This window comes from Gorilla gorilla, chromosome Y, assembly GCF_029281585.2.
Source record: "Gorilla gorilla gorilla isolate KB3781 chromosome Y, NHGRI_mGorGor1-v2.1_pri, whole genome shotgun sequence".
Classification (NCBI taxonomy): Eukaryota; Metazoa; Chordata; class Mammalia; order Primates; family Hominidae; genus Gorilla; species Gorilla gorilla.
In genome coordinates this window covers 26,192,716-26,214,583 of record NC_073248.2, presented here as the reverse complement: position 1 = coordinate 26,214,583, position 21,868 = coordinate 26,192,716, and the positions used below count along the sequence as shown (strand labels likewise).

The 21,868-nt window shown below is 39.1% G+C and overlaps 1 pseudogene; it reads right to left on the bottom strand.

Moving 5' to 3' along the window:
- Positions 1-662: 662 nt before the first annotated feature.
- LOC129530318 (protein tyrosine phosphatase type IVA 1-like) lies at positions 663-1,227 on the bottom strand (annotated as a pseudogene).
- Between the last annotated feature and the right edge of the window lie 20,641 nt (positions 1,228-21,868).

Here is a 21,868-nt window from a genome sequence, read left to right as displayed (position 1 = left end):
AGGTTGCACCTCAGAGTACAAACCTTAAATTACCTGTAAGACATTTCTGCCTGAAGACATTAAAGATATTCCCTGTACAATGTAGATTTTCAAAATGGAATTTTTGGTAATAACATAAAGTAAGATTTATCAAAAGACTTTAAATGATCACTGTAAGTCTTGGTAAAATTTTTTTAAATCAATTTTTAAACAAACCTGATGTATGCTGGTATGAATGTGGGAGATATAAATCACAGAGTAGACAAATAACCATATAAACTTACTTTCAATGTTAGAAATTACTGAAGGTGTAAACCACATAAGGTCTAAAGTGTCCATAATTCCTGAGATTTTAGTGCTATATGAAACCAAAGATACACAAGTATTATGGTGGGTATTTTGGTATTTAATCTTTCTAAATTTCTCATATATTGATAAGATTCTGGTATGGGAAGATCTAAACAAGAAAAAAACACATGATTTTAGGATTGATACAAATCATTTAAAAGCATTTAGCTGATCAGCAAGAATTTTTTGCCAAGTGTGCAAATAGGTTGATCGTAACTGAAACATGGAGGTTGCCAATTCTGCACAGCTTGTAGCCTGGTAAACTGCTCATCAATACTCCCGTGGAAGCTTTATTAGACTTGTTCACCAATCCAACATGTTGGTGAATTTGTATGACAAATTAAGTACTGTCTCAGGTTCCACTTCCAAGGCAATGTGACATTAGGCACTCCATTTTTATTGAATGCAGCAGTTGTTTTTATGAGTCTCGGAGTATTTGAAGCACAGCGACATTTTAGGATGATATTTCTCCAAATAAAAAATTTGTTCACTGTTAAAATTTCCATTTTTGTCTTATGAGTCATACGGTATCTTCATATTTCATTCCACCTTTAATTAATGCTACAGCAACAAGCACTGGAGCTCCCCCAAGGTGTGCAACAAAATGAAAAGCAAAACAGCAGTCAAGTTCTTCAAGGAAATTAATATTTACAAGACATAATCAGCCATTAACAATCTGGTTGGGTGGTGTTGCACCATCATCAAGAGGCCAATGGAGAACATGGATGCCTTCTTTCTCCACAAGAATAGTGCCATAAGTTGCTTCCCATACTCTTACCATGAGGTGACTCCATACTTCTTAAGTTCTTCTCCACATTTGTTTAAGGTTGCACTAGTTGTATTGCGTCTAATAAGAAACCTCATGATTTTATATGTGATTCCTATAGGAGCTGGGCAGTTTATTTGAGTCTTTTTTTGTTTTGTTTTGTTTAACAACACTCATTAGGGTTTGGAAAGAATTTAAAAGAAATGAATATGGAAATGATGCAAAAAAGTGAAAGTCTACTTTAATATATTCCACTTGAAATTCTCAGGGCTTTAAGTATAAAGTTGGAAGCAATGGTAAATCAAATGAACTTTCTAACAAAAAGCACCAATTACTCAATCTGGTAATACTGAGAAAGAAAGTGCACTAAGGTTTACCCCATACAGGTCAGAAATCTTGTAAAATGTTATGTGGATGTCAATTGAACACTCCTGCCTCTAGGTTAACCACTCTCATGGGGATTTCCTGGTGGAGTAGTAATGAATTTCTACAGTGCCTGAGTTTGCATAGGTGTCTTGGTGTGCCTGACAGTAATCTCTACCACCCTTCAGAAACTTTACCAATGTATGACCAAAAATACTACAGAAACAAATATTTTCACTCATCGAAGATTGTGGCCTAATCACACAGCCAGTCCCATGGTAGCAGTGGGCATTGCAGGGTAGAAGCAACAGGGGCATTAGGCTATACCATACTGTGACTGGCTGTAGCGAGCCAGATCTTTCTCTGAATCCTGGTCATTATCCTTGAGCACTACAATAGGATACAAATGGTCTTTTCCAAGGTAAGCCTCAGTTTTGTGTCATGAATGCAGTTTAGGGAGTTTCCTTTCTGTCATGAAGATGCTATAGCAACACTGAACAGAAAACAAACTAGAAAGTCCTAGCATACCAATTTTCTGCAATCTTTCTGTGAAATCTGCTCCATAGCCTAACTCAAAACAGAAAAGTATGTACTTATGTGAACCTGATCTACTTTGAATAGCTACAAGGGAAGAATAAATTTATCATCTAGTAAGTACTGGATTGAGTCAGAAAGCATGGTTTGTCTCTTGGCTCTGAGATCCTGAATAAATTATCAAATTTTCTGCACCTCAATTTCCTCCACTGTGAAATGGAGCACCAATTTGCATGTGCAAGTGCTAATGCACTGCTTGGCATAAAAAAGTTATCTGATTTTTCAAAGATTTTACCCTTAGCATCTCTACCCAGTAGATGTATTAAACCCATTGACATAACATATTTAAATTACAATAGAAACACAAAATGCTCATTGTTTACAAAAATCTTAAAGGCAACAACCTTGGTTTGATCTTTGAATTCTTACTGCACTGTCCCCACACAGTCTGCTCTGTGATCTCCCTTCCTTGTTTTTCCCCACAGTGCTCATAAAATCACCGTAGTGGCTGCACCCCTTTCACCTCCAGCCCTTGGAGTCTCCAACTCCCCCTCGTCATATCAGAAGCCTTGCAGCTGACTGATAGTTCCTTACAGAGCAGTTTAGGTATTGTTTATTGTTACTCATTATGCTCGTTGGGATGTCACTCACATCACAAAGTAGCTTTTTTTTGTTTTCTCACCAAATAGAGCAGAAGGAAGAGAGACACAGTATGGATGTTGCTGACAAACAATATATTCTCTGTGTGTTACATCAGCATTGCATCATTGAATCTGTTTACTGTACATTGGTCTCAGAAAGAAACACCTTACAAAGGCAAATAAGGCATTTATAATCTCAACCAGAAGAGTATACCAGATTTTAGGAGACATTCAGAATTTCCCCCAAAAAAGTAGGTAGCTAACTACAAGATTTATTTTGTGAATTTCTCAAAATAAATAAAGTTGATTAGATGATCATGATCTCCTCACTTCCAACAATTCTACTCACAACTCTCTCATACACATTTCCACACTAAAATGTTATAAAAGCACCCTCTTCAACTTTTTAAACAAACTCTTTGCTACATCAGGCAGATTTTTAAAAATATGCATAAACACAGCAAACACCTAAAAGTAAATGTTGTCATTAAGATAAAGGTTATTAATATTTGTGTATGAAAATCTATCCTATGGTTAATGTGTTAAAGTAAGATGTATTGATTTTTAAGTAGTTTTAATTAGAAAGCCCAATTTCTTTCCTTAAAAAAGATGGTATTAAAACAGTAAAATAAAAGACATGCTGACTACACACCAGTCAATTGACTTCTATTCCAACCACAGAAGAGAATTTTCTGGAAAATTATTATTATCAATTATTTTCAATATCTTTGTTATTTTCTCAGTTGTAGAAAAATAATTCTTAAGCAAAATTAGTTGATTTCAGTGTAATTTTTCAAAGACAACATGGGAAGAACATTAAGAGCAAGCAGGAGACCAGGTTTTGCTGTGGACCACATAGCAAAACCTAGTCTCTAAAGAAAATACAAAATTTATACGTGTGTGATGGTATGGTGTTATTCACCTGTAATCCCAGCTGCTCTGGAGCCTTATTTGGGAGGATTGCTTGAGCACAGGAGGAATAAATTGCAATGAGCCAAGATGGTATCACTGCACACTAGCCTGGGTGGCAAAGCAGGACTCTGCCTAAAAACAAACAAACAAAACACCCCCCAGACACACAAACCAAAACACAGCTGGTAGACCTGGGTTAGCCTTTAGTGTCTTCTTCCATAAAGTGAAAGAATTGGACAAGACATCTTTTGCAGGCAGCTCTGACAGATTACAAGGTTGGGATAATTGGGAATGACTTAGACTCGAAGAATATGCCTGCTTATGTGTTAAGTGATCTTAGATGACTGGTAACTCATCATTAGAGTTGGATGTGAACATTAAGATCTCCTTACTCAAACTGATATTTTTATTGTTTTTGAATTTAGAAACTTTGGGAAATTCTGCTGACTCATTTTTCAGACTTTTCCCACAAGGATCTAATACAATTCTTTTTTTTTTTTTCTTTTTGAGACAAGAGTCTCTCTCAGTTGCGCAGGCTGGAGTACAGTGGCTTAATCTCCACTCATTGCAAGCTCCGCCTCCTGGGTTCACGCCAATCTCCTGCCTCAGCCTTCGGGGTAGCTGGGATTACAGGCGCCTGCCACCACGCCCAGCTAATTTTTTTTGTTGTTGTTGATATTAGAAACGGGGTTTCACTGTGTTAGCCAGGATGGTAGCGATCTCCTGACCTCGTGATCTGCCCGCCTTGGCCTCCCAAAGTGCTGGGATTACAGGCGTGAGCCACCGCGCCCGGCCTATTTTATAATTCTAAAGAAAATGTAATGCTCTTTTCAGCCGGAAGATTAAAAATAATCAAAACAAACACATCCAACATCCAATGCATATTAATGTATTATTAATCACTTACTTGAACCCTGTCTAATCTTCCCCCATAGAATAAATGACTTCACCATATATAGTATGTAAAATCATATTTCATATTTTGATTTAATAATCTGTTAGGTATTTTTAGACTGTGAGAGCTTAATACATAGTATTGATAAGTGGATAAGAATAATCTTATACAGAGGGGAGGTGCCAAGATGGCCGAATAGGAACAGCTCCGGTCTACAGCTCCCAGCGTGAGTGACACAGAAGACAGGTGATTTCTGCATTTCCATCTGAGGTACCGGGTTCATCTCACTAGGGAGTGCCACACAGTGGGAACAGGTCAGTGGGTGCGCGCACCATGCACGAGCCGAAGCAGGGTGAGGCATTGCTTCACTTGGGAAGTGCAAGGGGTCAGGGAGTTCCCTTTCTGAGTCAAAGAAAGTGGTGATAGACAGCACCTGGAAAATCGGGTCACTCCCACCCGAATACTGCGCTTTTCCGAAGCGCTTAAAAAATGGCGCACCATGAAATTATATCCGGCACCTTGCTCAGAGGGTCGTACGCCCATGGAGTCTCACTGATTGCTAGCACAGCAGTCTGAGATCAAACTGCAAGGCAGCAGCGAGGCTGGGGGAGGGGCGCCCGCCATTGCCCAGGCTTGACTAGGTAAACAAAGCAGCCAGGAAGCTCGAACTGGGTGGAGCCCACCACAGCTCAAGGAGGCCTGCCTGCCTCTGTAGGCTCTACCTCTGGGGGCAGGGCACAGACAAACAAAAAGACAGCAGTAACCTCTGCAGACTTAAATGTCCCTGTCTGACAGCTTTGAAGAGAGCAGTGGTTCTCCCAGCACCCAGTTGGAGATCACAGAATAGGCAGACTACCTCCTCAAGTGGGTCCCTGACCCCCAAGCAGACTAACTGGGAGGCACCCCCCCACCAAGGGCACACTGAAACCTCACACGGCAAGGTATTCCAAAAGACATGAAGCAGAGGGTCCTCTCTGTTAGAAGGAAAACTAACAAACAGAAAGGACATCCACACCAAAAACTCATCTGTACATCACCATCATCAAAGACCAAAGTAGATAAAACCACAAAGATGGGGAAAAACCAGAGCAGCAAAACAGGAAACTCTGAAAATCAGAACACTTCTCCTTCTCCAAAGGAACACAGCTCCTCACCAGCAATGGAACAAAGCTAGAAAGAGAATGACTTTGAGGAGTTGAGAGAGGAAGGCTTCAGAAGACCAAACTACTCTGAACTAAAGGAGGAAGTTTGAACCAATGGCAAAGAAGTTAAAAAATTTGAAAAAAATTTAGAAGAATGTATAACTAGAATAGCCAATACAGAGAAGTGCTTAAAGGAGCTGATGGAGCTGAAAACCAAGGCTCAAGAACTACATGAAGAATGCAGAAGCCTCAGGAGCTGATGCAATCAACTGGAAGAAAGGGTATCAGCAATGGAAGATGAAATGAATGCAATGAAGCAAGAAGGGAAGTTTAGAGAAAAAAGAATAAAAAGAATGAGCAAAGCCTCCAAGAAATATGGGACAACATGAAAAGACCAAATCTACGTCTGATTGGTGTACGTGAAAGTGATGGGGAGAATGGAACCAAGTTGGAAAACACTCTGCAGGATATTATCCAGGAGAACTTCTCCAATCTAGCAAGGCAGGACAACGTTCAGATTGAGGAAATACACAGAACGCCACAAAGATACTCCTCGAGAAGAGCAACTCCAAGACACATAATTGTCAGATTCACCAAAGTTGAAAAGAAGGAAAAAATGTTAAGGGCACCCAGGGAGAAAGGTCGGGTTACCCTCAAAGGGAAGCCCATAAGACTAACAGCAGATCTCTCAGCAGAAACCCTACAAGCCAGAAGAGAGTGGGGGCCAATATTCAACATACTTAAAGAAAAGAATTTTCAAAACAGAATTTCATATCCAGCCAAACTAAGCTTCATAAGTGAAGGAGAAATAAAATACTTTACAGACAAGCAAATGCTGAGAGATTTTGTCACCACCAGGCCTGCCTTACAAGAGCTCCTGAAGGAAGCACTAAATATGGAAAGGAACAACTGGTACCAGCTGCTGCAAAATCATGCCAAAATGTAAAGACCATCGAGACTAGGAAGAAACCGCATCAACTAATGAGCAAAATCACCAGCTAATATCATAATGGCAGGATCAAATTTACACATAAGAATACTAACTTTAAATGCAAATGGACTAAATTCTCCAATTAAAAGACACAGACGGGCAAATTGGATAAAGAGTCAAGACCCAACAGTGTGCTGTATTCAGGAAAAAAATCTCACGTGCAAAGACACACATAGGCTTAAAATGAAAGGATGGAGGAAGAACTACCAAGCAAATGGAAACCAAAAAAAGGCAGGAGTTGCAATCCTAGTCTCTGATAAAACAGATTTTAAACCAACAAAGATCAAAAGAGACAAAGAAGGCCATTACATAATGGTAAAGGGATCAATTCAACAAGAAGAGCTAACTATCCTAAATATATATGCACCCAATACAGGAGCACCCAGATTCATAAAGAAAGTCCTGAGTGACCTACTAAGAGACTTAGACTCCCACACATTAATAATGGGAGACTTTAACAACCCACTGTCAACATTAGACACATCAACCAGACAGAAAGTCAAAAAGGATACCCAGGAATTGAACTCAGGTCTGCACCAAGCAGAGCTAATAGACATTTACAGAACTCTCCACCCCAAACCAACAGAATATACATTTTCTTCAGCACCACACCACACCTATTCCAAAATTGACCACACAGTTGGAAGTAAAGCACTACTCAGCAAATGTAAAAGAACAGAAGTTATGACAAACAAACTCTCAGACCGCAGTGCAATCAAACTAGAACTCAGGATTAAGAATCTCACTCAAAACCACCCAACTACATGGAAACTGAACAACCTGCTCCTGAGTGACTACTGGGTACTTAATGAAATGAAGGCAGAAATAAAGATGTTCTCTGAAACCAATGAGAACAAAGACACAACATACCAGAATCTCTGGGACGCATTCAAACCAGTGGGTAGAGGGAAAATTATAGCACTAAATGCCCACAGGACAAAGAAGGAAAGATCCAAAGTTGACACCGTAACATCACAATTAAAAGAACTAGAAAAGCAAGAGCAAACACATCCAAAAGCTAGCAGAAGGCAAGAAATAACTAAAATCAGAGCAGAACTGAAGGAAATAGAGATATAAAAAACACTTCAAAAAATTAATGAATCCAGGAGCTGGATTTTTGAAAGGATCAATAAATTGATAGACCGCTAGCAAGACTAATAAAGAAAAAAAGAGAGAAGAATCAAATAGACACAATAAAAAATGATAAAGGGGATGTCACCACCGATGCCACAAAAATACAAACTACCATCAGGGAATACTACAAACACCTCTACACAAATAAACTAGAAAATCTATAAGAAATGGATAAATTGCTGGACACATACACTCTCCCAAGACTAAACCGGGAAGAAGTTGAATCTCTGAATAGACCAATAACAGGAGCTGAAATTGTGGCGATAATCAATAGTTTACCAACCAAAAAGAGTCCAGGACCAGATGGATTCACAGCCGTATTCTACCAGAGGTACAAGGAGGAACTGGTACCATTCCTTCTGAAACTATTCCAATCAATAGAAAAGCAGGGAATCCTCCCTAACTCATTTTATGAGGCCAGCATCATTCTGACACCAAAGCCGGGCAGAGACACAACCAAAAAAGAGAATTTTAGACCAATAACCTTGATGAACATTGATGCAAAAATCCTCAGTAAAATACTGGCAAAAGGAATCCAGCAGCACATCAAAAAGCTTATCCACCATGATCAAGTGGGCTTCATCCCTGGGATGCAAGGCTGGTTCAATATACGCAAATCAATAAATGTAATCCAGCATATAAAAAGAGCCAAAGACAAAAACCACATGATTATCTCAATAGATGCAGAAAAGGCCTTTGACAAAATTCATCAACCCTTCATGCTAAAAACTCTCAATAAATTCGGTATTGATGGGATGTATTTCAAAATAATAAGAGCTATCTATGACAAACCCACAGCCAATATCATACTGAATGGGCAAAAACTGGAAGCCTTCCCTCTGAAAACTGGCACAAGACAGCGATGCCCTCTCTCTCCACTCCTATTCAACATACTGTTGGAAATTCTGGCCAGGGCAATTAGGCAAGAGAAGGAAATAAAGGGTATTCAATTAGGAAAAGAGGAAGTCAAATTGTCCTTGTTCGCAGATGACATGATTGTATATCTACAAATGCCCATTGTCTCAGCCCAAAATCTCCTTAACCTGATAAGCAACTTCAGCAAAGTCTCAGGATACAAAAATCAATGTGCAAAAATCACAACCATTCTTATACACCAACCACAGACAAACAGAGAGCCAAATCATGAGTGAACTCCCATTCACAATTGCTTCAAAGAGAATAAAATACCTAGGAATCCAACTTAGAAGGGATGTGAAGGAACTCTTCAAGGAGAACCACAAACCACGGCTCAAGGAAATAAAAGAGGATACAAACAAATGGAAGAACATTCCATACTCATGGCTAGGAAGAATCAATATCGTGAAAATGGCCATACTGCCCAAGGTAATTTACAGATTCAATGCCATCCCCATCAAGCTACCAATATCTTTCCTCACAGAATTAGCAAAAACTACCTTAAAGTTCATATGGAACCAAAAAAGAGCCCACATCGCCAAGTCAATCCTGAGCCAAAAGAACAAAGCTGGAGGCAGCACACTACCTGACTTCAAACTATACTACAAGGCTACAGTAAACAAAACAGCATGGTACTGGTACCAAAACAGACATATAGATCAATGGAACAGAACAGAGCCCTCAGAAATAATGCCGCATACGTACAACTATCTGATCTTTGACAAAACTGAGAAAAACAAACAATGGAGAAAGGATTCCCTATTTAATAAATGGTGCTGGGAAAACTGGCTAGCCATATGGAGAAAGGTGAAACTGGATCCCTTCCTTACACCTTATACAAAGATCAATTCGAGATGGATTAAAGATTTAAACGTTAGACCTAAAACCATAAAAACCCTAGAAGAAAACCTAGGCATTACCATTCAGGACATATGCATGGGCAAGACTTCATGTCTAAAACACAAAAAGCAATGGCAACAAAAGACAAAATTGACAAATGGGATCTAATTAAACTAAAGAGCTTCTGCACAGCAAAAGAAACTACCATCAGAGTGAACAGGCAACCTACAAAATGGGAGAAAATTTTCGCAACCTACTCATCTGACAAAGGGCTAATATCCAGAATCTACAATAAACTCAAACAAATTTACAAGAAAAAAACAAACAACCCCATCAAAAAGTGGGCAAAGGACATGAACAGACACTTCTCAAAAGAAGACATTTATGCAGCCAAAAGCACATGAAAAAATGCTCATCATCACTGGCCATCAGAGAAATGCAAATCAAAACCACTATGAGATACCATCTCACACCAGTTAGAATGGCAATCATTAAAAAGTCAGGAAACAACAGATGCTGGAGAGGATGTGGAGAAATAGGAACACTTTCACACTGTTGGTGGGACTGTAAACTAGGTCGACCATTGTGGAAGTCAGTGTGGCGATTCCTCAGCGATCTAGAACTAAAAATACCATTTGACCCAGCCATCCCATTACTGGGTATATACCCAAATGACTCTAAATCATGCTGCTATGAAGACACATGCACACGTATGTTTATTGCGGCATTATTCACAATAGCAAAGACTTGGAACCAAACCAAATGTCCAACAATGATAGACTGGATTAAGAAAATGTGGCACATATACACCACAGAATACTATGCATCCATAAAAAATGATGAGTTCATGTCCCTTGTAGGGACATGGATGAAATTGGAAATCATCATTCTCAGTAAACTATCACAAGAACAGAAAACCAAACACCACATATTCTCACTCATAGGTGGAAATTGAACAATGAGATCACATGGACACAGGAAGGGGAATATCACACTCTGAGGACTCTTGTGGGGTGGGGGAAGGGGGGAGGGATAGCATTGGGAGATATACCTAATGCTAGATGATGAGTTAGTGGGTGCAGCGCACCAGCATGGCACATTTATTCATATGTAACTAACCTGCACAATGTGCAAATGTACCCTAAAACTTAAAGTATAACAATAAAAAAAAAATACCATTAAAAAAAAAAAGACACAGACTGGCAAATTGGATAAAGAGTCAAGACCCATCAGTGCGCTGTATTCAGGAAACCCATTTCATTTGCAGAGACACAGATAGGCTCAAAATAAAAGGATGGAGGAAAATCTACCAAGCAAATGGGGGGAAAAAAAAGGCATGGTGTGCAATCCTAGTCTCTGATAAAACAGACTTTAAACCAACAAAGATCAAACGAGACAAAGTAGGCCATTACATAATGGTAAAAGGATCAATGCAACAAGAAGAGCTAACTATCCTAAATATATATGCGGCCAATACAGGAGCATCCAGATTGAGAAAGGAAGCCCTGAGAGACCTACTAAGAGACTTAGACTCCCACACATTAATAATGGGACACTTTAACACCTCACTGTCAACATTAGACAGATCAAAGAGACAGAAAGTCAACAACGATACCCAGGAATTGAACTCAGCTCTGCACCAAGGAGACCTAAAACACATCCACAGAACTCTCCATCACAAATCAACAGAATATTCATTTTTTTCATCACAACACCACACCTATTCCAAAATTGACCACATAATTGGAAGTAAAGCTCTCCTCAGCAAATGTAAAAGAACAGAAGTTACAACAAACTATCTCTCAGACCACACTGCAATCAAACAAGAACTCAGGATTAAGAATCTCACTCAAAACTGCTCAACTACACGGAAACTGAACAATCTGCTCCTGAATGACTACTGGGTACTTAATGAAATGAAGGCAGAAATAAAGATGTTCTTTGAAACCAACGAGAACAAAGACACAACATACAAGAATCTCTGGGACGCATTCAAAGCAGTGTGTAGAGGGAAATTTATAGCACTAAATGCCCGCAAGACAAAGCAGGAAAGATCCAAAATTGACACCCTAACATCACAATTAAAAGAACTAGAAAAGCAAGAGCAAACACATCCAAAAGCTAGCAGAAGGCAAGAAATAACTAAAATCAGAGCAGAACTGAAGGAAATAGAGACACAAAAAACACTTCAAAAAATTAATGAATCCAGGAGCTGGATTTTTGAAAGGATCAATAAATTGATAGACCGCTAGCAAGACTAATAAAGAAAGAAAAAAAGAGAGAGGAATCAAATAGACACAATAAAAAATGATAAAGGGGATGTCACCACCGATGCCACAAAAATACAAACTACCATCAGGGAATACTACAAACACCTCTACACAAATAAACTAGAAAATCTATAAGAAATGGATAAATTGCTGGACACATACACTCTCCCAAGACTAAACCGGGAAGAAGTTGAATCTCTGAATAGACCAATAACAGGAGCTGAAATTGTGGCGATAATCAATAGTTTACCAACCAAAAAGAGTCCAGGACCAGATGGATTCACAGCCGTATTCTACCAGAGGTACAAGGAGGAACTGGTACCATTCCTTCTGAAACTATTCCAATCAATAGAAAAGCAGGGAATCCTCCCTAACTCATTTTATGAGGCCAGCATCATTCTGACACCAAAGCCGGGCAGAGACACAACCAAAAAAGAGAATTTTAGACCAATAACCTTGATGAACATTGATGCAAAAATCCTCAGTAAAATACTGGCAAAAGGAATCCAGCAGCACATCAAAAAGCTTATCCACCATGATCAAGTGGGCTTCATCCCTGGGATGCAAGGCTGGTTCAATATACGCAAATCAATAAATGTAATCCAGCATATAAAAAGAGCCAAAGACAAAAACCACATGATTATCTCAATAGATGCAGAAAAGGCCTTTGACAAAATTCATCAACCCTTCATGCTAAAAACTCTCAATAAATTCGGTATTGATGGGATGTATTTCAAAATAATAAGAGCTATCTATGACAAACCCACAGCCAATATCATACTGAATGGGCAAAAACTGGAAGCCTTCCCTCTGAAAACTGGCACAAGACAGCGATGCCCTCTCTCTCCACTCCTATTCAACATACTGTTGGAAATTCTGGCCAGGGCAATTAGGCAAGAGAAGGAAATAAAGGGTATTCAATTAGGAAAAGAGGAAGTCAAATTGTCCTTGTTCGCAGATGACATGATTGTATATCTACAAATGCCCATTGTCTCAGCCCAAAATCTCCTTAACCTGATAAGCAACTTCAGCAAAGTCTCAGGATACAAAAATCAATGTGCAAAAATCACAACCATTCTTATACACCAACCACAGACAAACAGAGAGCCAAATCATGAGTGAACTCCCATTCACAATTGCTTCAAAGAGAATAAAATACCTAGGAATCCAACTTAGAAGGGATGTGAAGGAACTCTTCAAGGAGAACCACAAACCACGGCTCAAGGAAATAAAAGAGGATACAAACAAATGGAAGAACATTCCATACTCATGGCTAGGAAGAATCAATATCGTGAAAATGGCCATACTGCCCAAGGTAATTTACAGATTCAATGCCATCCCCATCAAGCTACCAATATCTTTCCTCACAGAATTAGCAAAAACTACCTTAAAGTTCATATGGAACCAAAAAAGAGCCCACATCGCCAAGTCAATCCTGAGCCAAAAGAACAAAGCTGGAGGCAGCACACTACCTGACTTCAAACTATACTACAAGGCTACAGTAAACAAAACAGCATGGTACTGGTACCAAAACAGACATATAGATCAATGGAACAGAACAGAGCCCTCAGAAATAATGCCGCATACGTACAACTATCTGATCTTTGACAAAACTGAGAAAAACAAACAATGGAGAAAGGATTCCCTATTTAATAAATGGTGCTGGGAAAACTGGCTAGCCATATGGAGAAAGGTGAAACTGGATCCCTTCCTTACACCTTATACAAAGATCAATTCGAGATGGATTAAAGATTTAAACGTTAGACCTAAAACCATAAAAACCCTAGAAGAAAACCTAGGCATTACCATTCAGGACATATGCATGGGCAAGACTTCATGTCTAAAACACAAAAAGCAATGGCAACAAAAGACAAAATTGACAAATGGGATCTAATTAAACTAAAGAGCTTCTGCACAGCAAAAGAAACTACCATCAGAGTGAACAGGCAACCTACAAAATGGGAGAAAATTTTCGCAACCTACTCATCTGACAAAGGGCTAATATCCAGAATCTACAATAAACTCAAACAAATTTACAAGAAAAAAACAAACAACCCCATCAAAAAGTGGGCAAAGGACATGAACAGACACTTCTCAAAAGAAGACATTTATGCAGCCAAAAGCACATGAAAAAATGCTCATCATCACTGGCCATCAGAGAAATGCAAATCAAAACCACTATGAGATACCATCTCACACCAGTTAGAATGGCAATCATTAAAAAGTCAGGAAACAACAGATGCTGGAGAGGATGTGGAGAAATAGGAACACTTTCACACTGTTGGTGGGACTGTAAACTAGGTCGACCATTGTGGAAGTCAGTGTGGCGATTCCTCAGCGATCTAGAACTAAAAATACCATTTGACCCAGCCATCCCATTACTGGGTATATACCCAAATGACTCTAAATCATGCTGCTATGAAGACACATGCACACGTATGTTTATTGCGGCATTATTCACAATAGCAAAGACTTGGAACCAAACCAAATGTCCAACAATGATAGACTGGATTAAGAAAATGTGGCACATATACACCACAGAATACTATGCATCCATAAAAAATGATGAGTTCATGTCCCTTGTAGGGACATGGATGAAATTGGAAATCATCATTCTCAGTAAACTATCACAAGAACAGAAAACCAAACACCACATATTCTCACTCATAGGTGGAAATTGAACAATGAGATCACATGGACACAGGAAGGGGAATATCACACTCTGAGGACTCTTGTGGGGTGGGGGAAGGGGGGAGGGATAGCATTGGGAGATATACCTAATGCTAGATGATGAGTTAGTGGGTGCAGCGCACCAGCATGGCACATTTATTCATATGTAACTAACCTGCACAATGTGCAAATGTACCCTAAAACTTAAAGTATAACAATAAAAAAAAAATACCATTAAAAAAAAAAAGACACAGACTGGCAAATTGGATAAAGAGTCAAGACCCATCAGTGCGCTGTATTCAGGAAACCCATTTCATTTGCAGAGACACAGATAGGCTCAAAATAAAAGGATGGAGGAAAATCTACCAAGCAAATGGGGGGAAAAAAAAGGCATGGTGTGCAATCCTAGTCTCTGATAAAACAGACTTTAAACCAACAAAGATCAAACGAGACAAAGTAGGCCATTACATAATGGTAAAAGGATCAATGCAACAAGAAGAGCTAACTATCCTAAATATATATGCGGCCAATACAGGAGCATCCAGATTGAGAAAGGAAGCCCTGAGAGACCTACTAAGAGACTTAGACTCCCACACATTAATAATGGGACACTTTAACACCTCACTGTCAACATTAGACAGATCAAAGAGACAGAAAGTCAACAACGATACCCAGGAATTGAACTCAGCTCTGCACCAAGGAGACCTAAAACACATCCACAGAACTCTCCATCACAAATCAACAGAATATTCATTTTTTTCATCACAACACCACACCTATTCCAAAATTGACCACATAATTGGAAGTAAAGCTCTCCTCAGCAAATGTAAAAGAACAGAAGTTACAACAAACTATCTCTCAGACCACACTGCAATCAAACAAGAACTCAGGATTAAGAATCTCACTCAAAACTGCTCAACTACACGGAAACTGAACAATCTGCTCCTGAATGACTACTGGGTACTTAATGAAATGAAGGCAGAAATAAAGATGTTCTTTGAAACCAACGAGAACAAAGACACAACATACAAGAATCTCTGGGACGCATTCAAAGCAGTGTGTAGAGGGAAATTTATAGCACTAAATGCCCGCAAGACAAAGCAGGAAAGATCCAAAATTGACACCCTAACATCACAATTAAAAGAACTAGAAAAGCAAGAGCAAACACATCCAAAAGCTAGCAGAAGGCAAGAAATAACTAAAATCAGAGCAGAACTGAAGGAAATAGAGACACAAAAAACACTTCAAAAAATTAATGAATCCAGGAGCTGGATTTTTGAAAGGATCAATAAATTGATAGACCGCTAGCAAGACTAATAAAGAAAGAAAAAAAGAGAGAGGAATCAAATAGATGCAATAAAAAATGATAAAGGGGATGTCACCACCGATCCCACAGAAATGCAAACTACCATCAGAGAATACTACAAACACCTCTACATGAATAAACTAGAAAATCTATAAGAAATGGATAAATTGCTGGACACATACACTCTCCCAAGACTAAACCAGGAAGAAGTTGAATCTCTGAATAGACCAATAACAGGAGCTGAAATTGTGGCGATAATCAATAGTTTACCAACCAAAAAGAGTCCAGGACCAGATGGATTCACAGCCGAATTCTACCAGAGGTACAAGGTGGAACTGGTACCATTCCTTCTGAAACTATTCCAATCAATAGAAAAGCAGGGAATCCTCCCTAACTCATTTTATGAGGCCAGCATCATTCTGATACCAAAGCCGGGCAGAGACACAACCAAAAAAGAGAATTTTAGACCAATATCCTTGATGAACATTGATGCAAAAATCCTCAGTAAAATACTGGCAAAAGGAATCCAGCAGCACATCAAAAAGCTTATCCACCATGATCAAGTGGGCTTCATCCCTGGGATGCAAGGCAGGTTCAATATACGCAAATCAATAAATGTAATACAGCATATAAACAGAGCCAAAGACAAAAACCACATGATTATCTCAATAGATGCAGAAAAGGCCTTTGACAAAATTCATCAACCCTTCATGCTAAAAACTCTCAATAAATTAGGTATTGATGGGATGTATTTCAAAATAATAAGAGCTATCTATGACAAACCCACAGCCAATATCATACTGAATGGGCAAAAACTGGAAACTTTCCCTCTGAAAACTGGCACAAGACAGCGATGCCCTCTCTCACCACTCCTATTCAACATACTGTTGGAAGTTCTGGCCAGGGCAATTAGGCAAGAGAAGGAAATAAAGGGTATTCAATTAGGAAAAGAGGAAGTCAAATTGTCCCGGTTTGCAGATGACATGATTGTATATCTACAAATCCCCATTGTCTCAGCCCAAAATCTCCTTAAGCTGATAAGCAACTTCAGCAAAGTCTCAGGATACAAAATCAATGTGCAAAAATCACAACCATTCTTATACACCAACCGCAGACAAACAGAGAGCGAAATCATGAGTGAACTCCCATTCACAATTGCTTCAAAGAGAATAAAATACCTAGGAATCCAACTTAGAAGGGATGTGAAGGACCTCTTCAAGGAGAACTACAAACCACGGCTCAAGGAAATAAAAGAGGATACAAACAAATGGAAGAACATTCCATACTCATGGCTAGGAAGAATCAATATCGTGAAAATGGCCATACTGCCCAAGGTAATTTACAGATTCAATGCTATCCCCATCAAGCTACCAATATCTTTCCTCACAGAATTGGCAAAAACTACTTAAAAGTTTACATGGAACCAAAAAAGAGCCCACATCGCCAAGTCAATCCTGAGCCAAAAGAACAAAGCTGGAGGCAGCACACTACCTGACTTCAAACTATACTACAAGGCTACAGTAAACAAAACAGCATGGTACTGGTACCAAAACGGACATATAGATCAATGGAACAGAACAGAGCCCTCAGAAATAATGCCGCATACCTACAACTATCTGATCTTTGACAAAACTGAGAAAAACAAAGAGTGGAGAAAGGATTCCCTATTTAATAAATGGTGCTGGGAAAACTGGCTAGCCATATGGAGAAAGCTGAAACTGGATCCCTTCCTTACACCTTATACAAAGATCAATTCGAGATGGATTAAAGATTTAAACGTTAGACCTAAAACCATAAAAACCCTAGAAGAAAACCTAGGCATTACCATTTAGGACATATGCATGGGCAAGGACTTCATGTCTAAAACACCAAAAGCAATGGCAACAAAAGACAAAATTGACAAATGGGATCTAATTAAACTAAAGAGCTTCTGCACAGCAAAAGAAACTACCATCAGAGTGAACAGGCAACCTACAAAATGGGAGAAAATTTTTGCAACCTACTCATCTGACACAGGGCTAATATCCAGAATCTACAATGAACTCAAACAAATTTACAAGAAAAAAACAAACAACCCCATCAAAAAGTGGGCGAAGGACATGAACAGACACTTCTCAAAAGAAGACATTTATGCAGCCAAAAGCACACGAAAAAATGCTCATCATCACTGGCCATCAGAGAAATGCAAATCAAAACCACTATGAGATACCATCTCACACCAGTTAGAATGGCAATCATTAAAAAGTCAGGAAACAACAGATGCTGGAGAGGATGTGGAGAAATAGGAACACTTTCACACTGTTGGTGGGACTGTAAACTAGGTCGACCATTGTGGAAGTCAGTGTGGCGATTCCTCAGCGATCTAGAACTAAAAATACCATTTGACCCAGCCATCCCATTACTGGGTATATACCCAAATGACCCTAAATCATGCTGCTATGAAGACACATGCACACGTATGTTTATTGTGGCATTATTCACAATAGCAAAGACTTGGAACCAAACCAAATGTCCAACAATGATAGACTGGATTAAGAAAATGTGGCACATATACACCACGGAATACTATGCAGCCATAAAAAATGATGAGTTCATGTCTTTTGTAGGGACATGGATGAAATTGGAAATCACCTTTCTCAGTAAACTATCGCAAGAACAAAAAACCAAACACCGCATATTCTCACTCATAGGTGGAAATTGAACAATGAGATCACATGGACACAGGAAGGGGAATATCACACTCTGAGGACTCTTGTGGGGTGGGGGGAGGGGGGAGGGATAGCATTGGGAGATATACCTAATGCTAGATGATGAGTTAGTGGGTGCAGCGCACCAGCATGGCACATTTATTCATATGTAACTAACCTGCACAATGTGCAAATGCACCCTAAAGCTTAAAGTATAAAAATAAAAAAAAAATACCATTAAAAAAAAAAAGACACAGACTGGCAAACTGGATAAAGAGTCAAGACCCATCAGTGCGCTGTATTCAGGAAACCCATTTCACTTGCAGAGACACAGTTAGGCTCAAAATAAAAGGATGGAGGAAGATCTACCAAGCAAATGGGGAAAAAAAAAAGGCATGGGTTGCAATCCTAGTCTCTGATAAAACAGACTTTAAACCAACAATGATCAAACGAGACAAAGTAGACCATTACATAATGGTAAAGGGATCAATGCAACAAGAAGAGCTAACTATCCTAAATATATATGCGGCCAATACAGGAGCATCCAGATTCAGAAAGCAAGCCCTGAGTGACCTACTAAGAGACTTAGACTCCCACACATTAATAATGGGACACTTTAACACCCCACTGTCAACATTAGACAGATCAAAGAGACAGAAAGTCAACAAGGATACCCAGGAATTGAACTCAGCTCTGCACCAAGCAGACCTAATACACATCCACAGAACTCTCCATCACAAATCAACAGAATATTCATTTTTTTCATCACAACACCACACCTATTCCAAAATTGACCACATAATTGGAAGTAAAGGTCTCCTCTGCAAATGTAAAAGAACAGAAGTTACAACAAACTATCTCTCAGACGACAGTGCAATCAAACAAGAACTCAGGATTAAGAATCTCACTCAAAACTGCTCAACTACACGGAAACTGAACAATCTGCTCCTGAATGACCACTGGGTACTTAATGAAATGAAGGCAGAAATAAAGATGTTCTTTGAAACCAACGAGAACAAAGACACAACATACAAGAATCTCTGGGACGCATTCAAAGCAGTGTGTAGAGGGAAATTTATAGCACTAAATGCCCGCAAGACAAAGCAGGAAAGATCCAAAATTGACACCCTAACATCACAATTAAAAGAACTAGAAAAGCAAGAGCAAACACATCCAAAAGCTAGCAGAAGGCAAGAAATAACTAAAATCAGAGCAGAACTGAAGGAAATAGAGACACAAAAAACACTTCAAAAAATTAATGAATCCAGGAGCTGGATTTTTGAAAGGATCAATAAATTGATAGACCGCTAGCAAGACTAATAAAGAAAGAAAAAAAGAGAGAGGAATCAAATAGATGCAATAAAAAATGATAAAGGGGATGTCACCACCGATCCCACAGAAATACAAACTACCATCAGAGAATACTACAAACACCTCTACACGAATAAACTAGAAAATCTATAAGAAATGGATAAATTGCCGGACACATACACTCTCCCAAGACTAAACCGGGAAGAAGTTGAATCTCTGAATAGACCAATAACAGGAGCTGAAGTTGTGGCGATAATCAATAGTTTACCAACCAAAAAGAGTCCAGGACCAGATGGATTCACAGCCGAATTCTACCAGAGGTACAAGGTGGAACTGGTACCATTCCTTCTGAAACTATTCCAATCAATAGAAAAGCAGGGAATCCTCCCTAACTCATTTTATGAGGCCAGCATCATTCTGATACCAAAGCCGGGCAGAGACACAACCAAAAAAGAGAATTTTAGACCAATATCCTTGATGAACATTGATGCAAAAATCCACAGTAAAATACTGGCAAAAGGAATCCAGCAGCACATCAAAAAGCTTATCCACCATGATCAAGTGGGCTTCATCCCTGGGATACAAGGCTGGTTCAATATACGCAAATCAATAAATGTAATCCAGCATATAAACAGAGCCAAAGACAAAAACCACATGATTATCTCAATAGATGCAGAAAAGGCCTTTGACAAAATTCATCAACCCTTCATGCTAAAAACTCTCAATAAATTCGGTACTGATGGGACGTATTTCAAAAAAATGAGAGCTATCCATGACAAACACACAGCCAATATCATACTGAATGGGCAAAAACTGGAAACATTCCCTTTGAAAACTTGCACAAGACAGGGATGCCCTCTCTCACCACTCCTATTCAACATAGTGTTGGAAGTTCTGGCCAGGGCTATTAGGCAAGGGAAGGAAATAAAGGGTATTCAATTAGGAAAAGAGGAAATCAAATTGTCCCTGTTTACAGATGACATGATTGTATATCTAGAAAACCCCATTGTCTCAGCCCAAAATCTCCTTAAGCTGATAAGCAACTTCAGCAAAGTCTCAGGATACAAAATCAATGTGCAAAAATCACAACCATTCTTATACACCAACCACAGACAAACAGAGAGCCAAATCATGAGTGAACTCCCATTCGCAATTGCTTCCAAGAGAATAAAATACCTAGGAATCCAACTTACAGGGGATGTGAAGGACCTCTTCACGGAGAACTACAAACTGGTGCTCAAGGAAATACAAGAGGATACAAACAAATGGAGGAACATTCCATGCTCATGGGTAGGAAGAATCAATATCATGAAAATGGCCATACTGCCCAAGGTAATTTACAGAATCAATGCCATCCCCATCAAGCTACCAATGACTTTCTTCACACAATTGGAAAAAACTACTTTAAAGTTCATATGGAACCAAAAAAGAGCCCGCATCGCCAAGTCAATGCTAAGCCAAAAGAACAAAGCTGGAGGCATCACACTACCTGACTTCAAACTACTACAAGGCTACAGTAACCAAAACAGCATGGTACTGGTACCAAAACAGACATATAGATCAATGGAACAGAACAGAGCCCTCAGAAATAATGCCGCATACCTACTACTATCTGATCTTTGACAAACCTGAGAAAAACAAACAATGGAGAAAGGATTCCCTATTTAATAAATGGTGCTGGGAAAACTGGCTAGCCATATGGAGAAAGCTGAAACTGGATCCATTCCTTACACCTTATAGAAAGTTCAATTCAAGATGGATTAAAGATTTAAACGTTAGACCTAAAACCATAAAAACCCTAGAAGAAAACCTAGGCATTACCATTCAGGACATATGCATGGGCAAGGACTTCATGTCTAAAACACCAAAAGCAATGGCAACAAAAGACCAAATTGACAAATGGGATCTAATTAAACTAAAGAGCTTCTGCACAGCAAAAGAAACTACCATCAGAGTGAACAGGCAACCTACAAAATGGGAGAAAATTTTCACAACCTACTTATCTGACAGAGGGCTAATATCCAGAATCTACAATGAACACAAACAAATTTACAAGAAAAAAACAAACAACTCCATCAAAAAGTGGGCAAAGGACATGAACAGACACTTCTCAAAAGAAGACATTTATGCAGCCAAAACACACATGAAAAAATGCTCATCATCA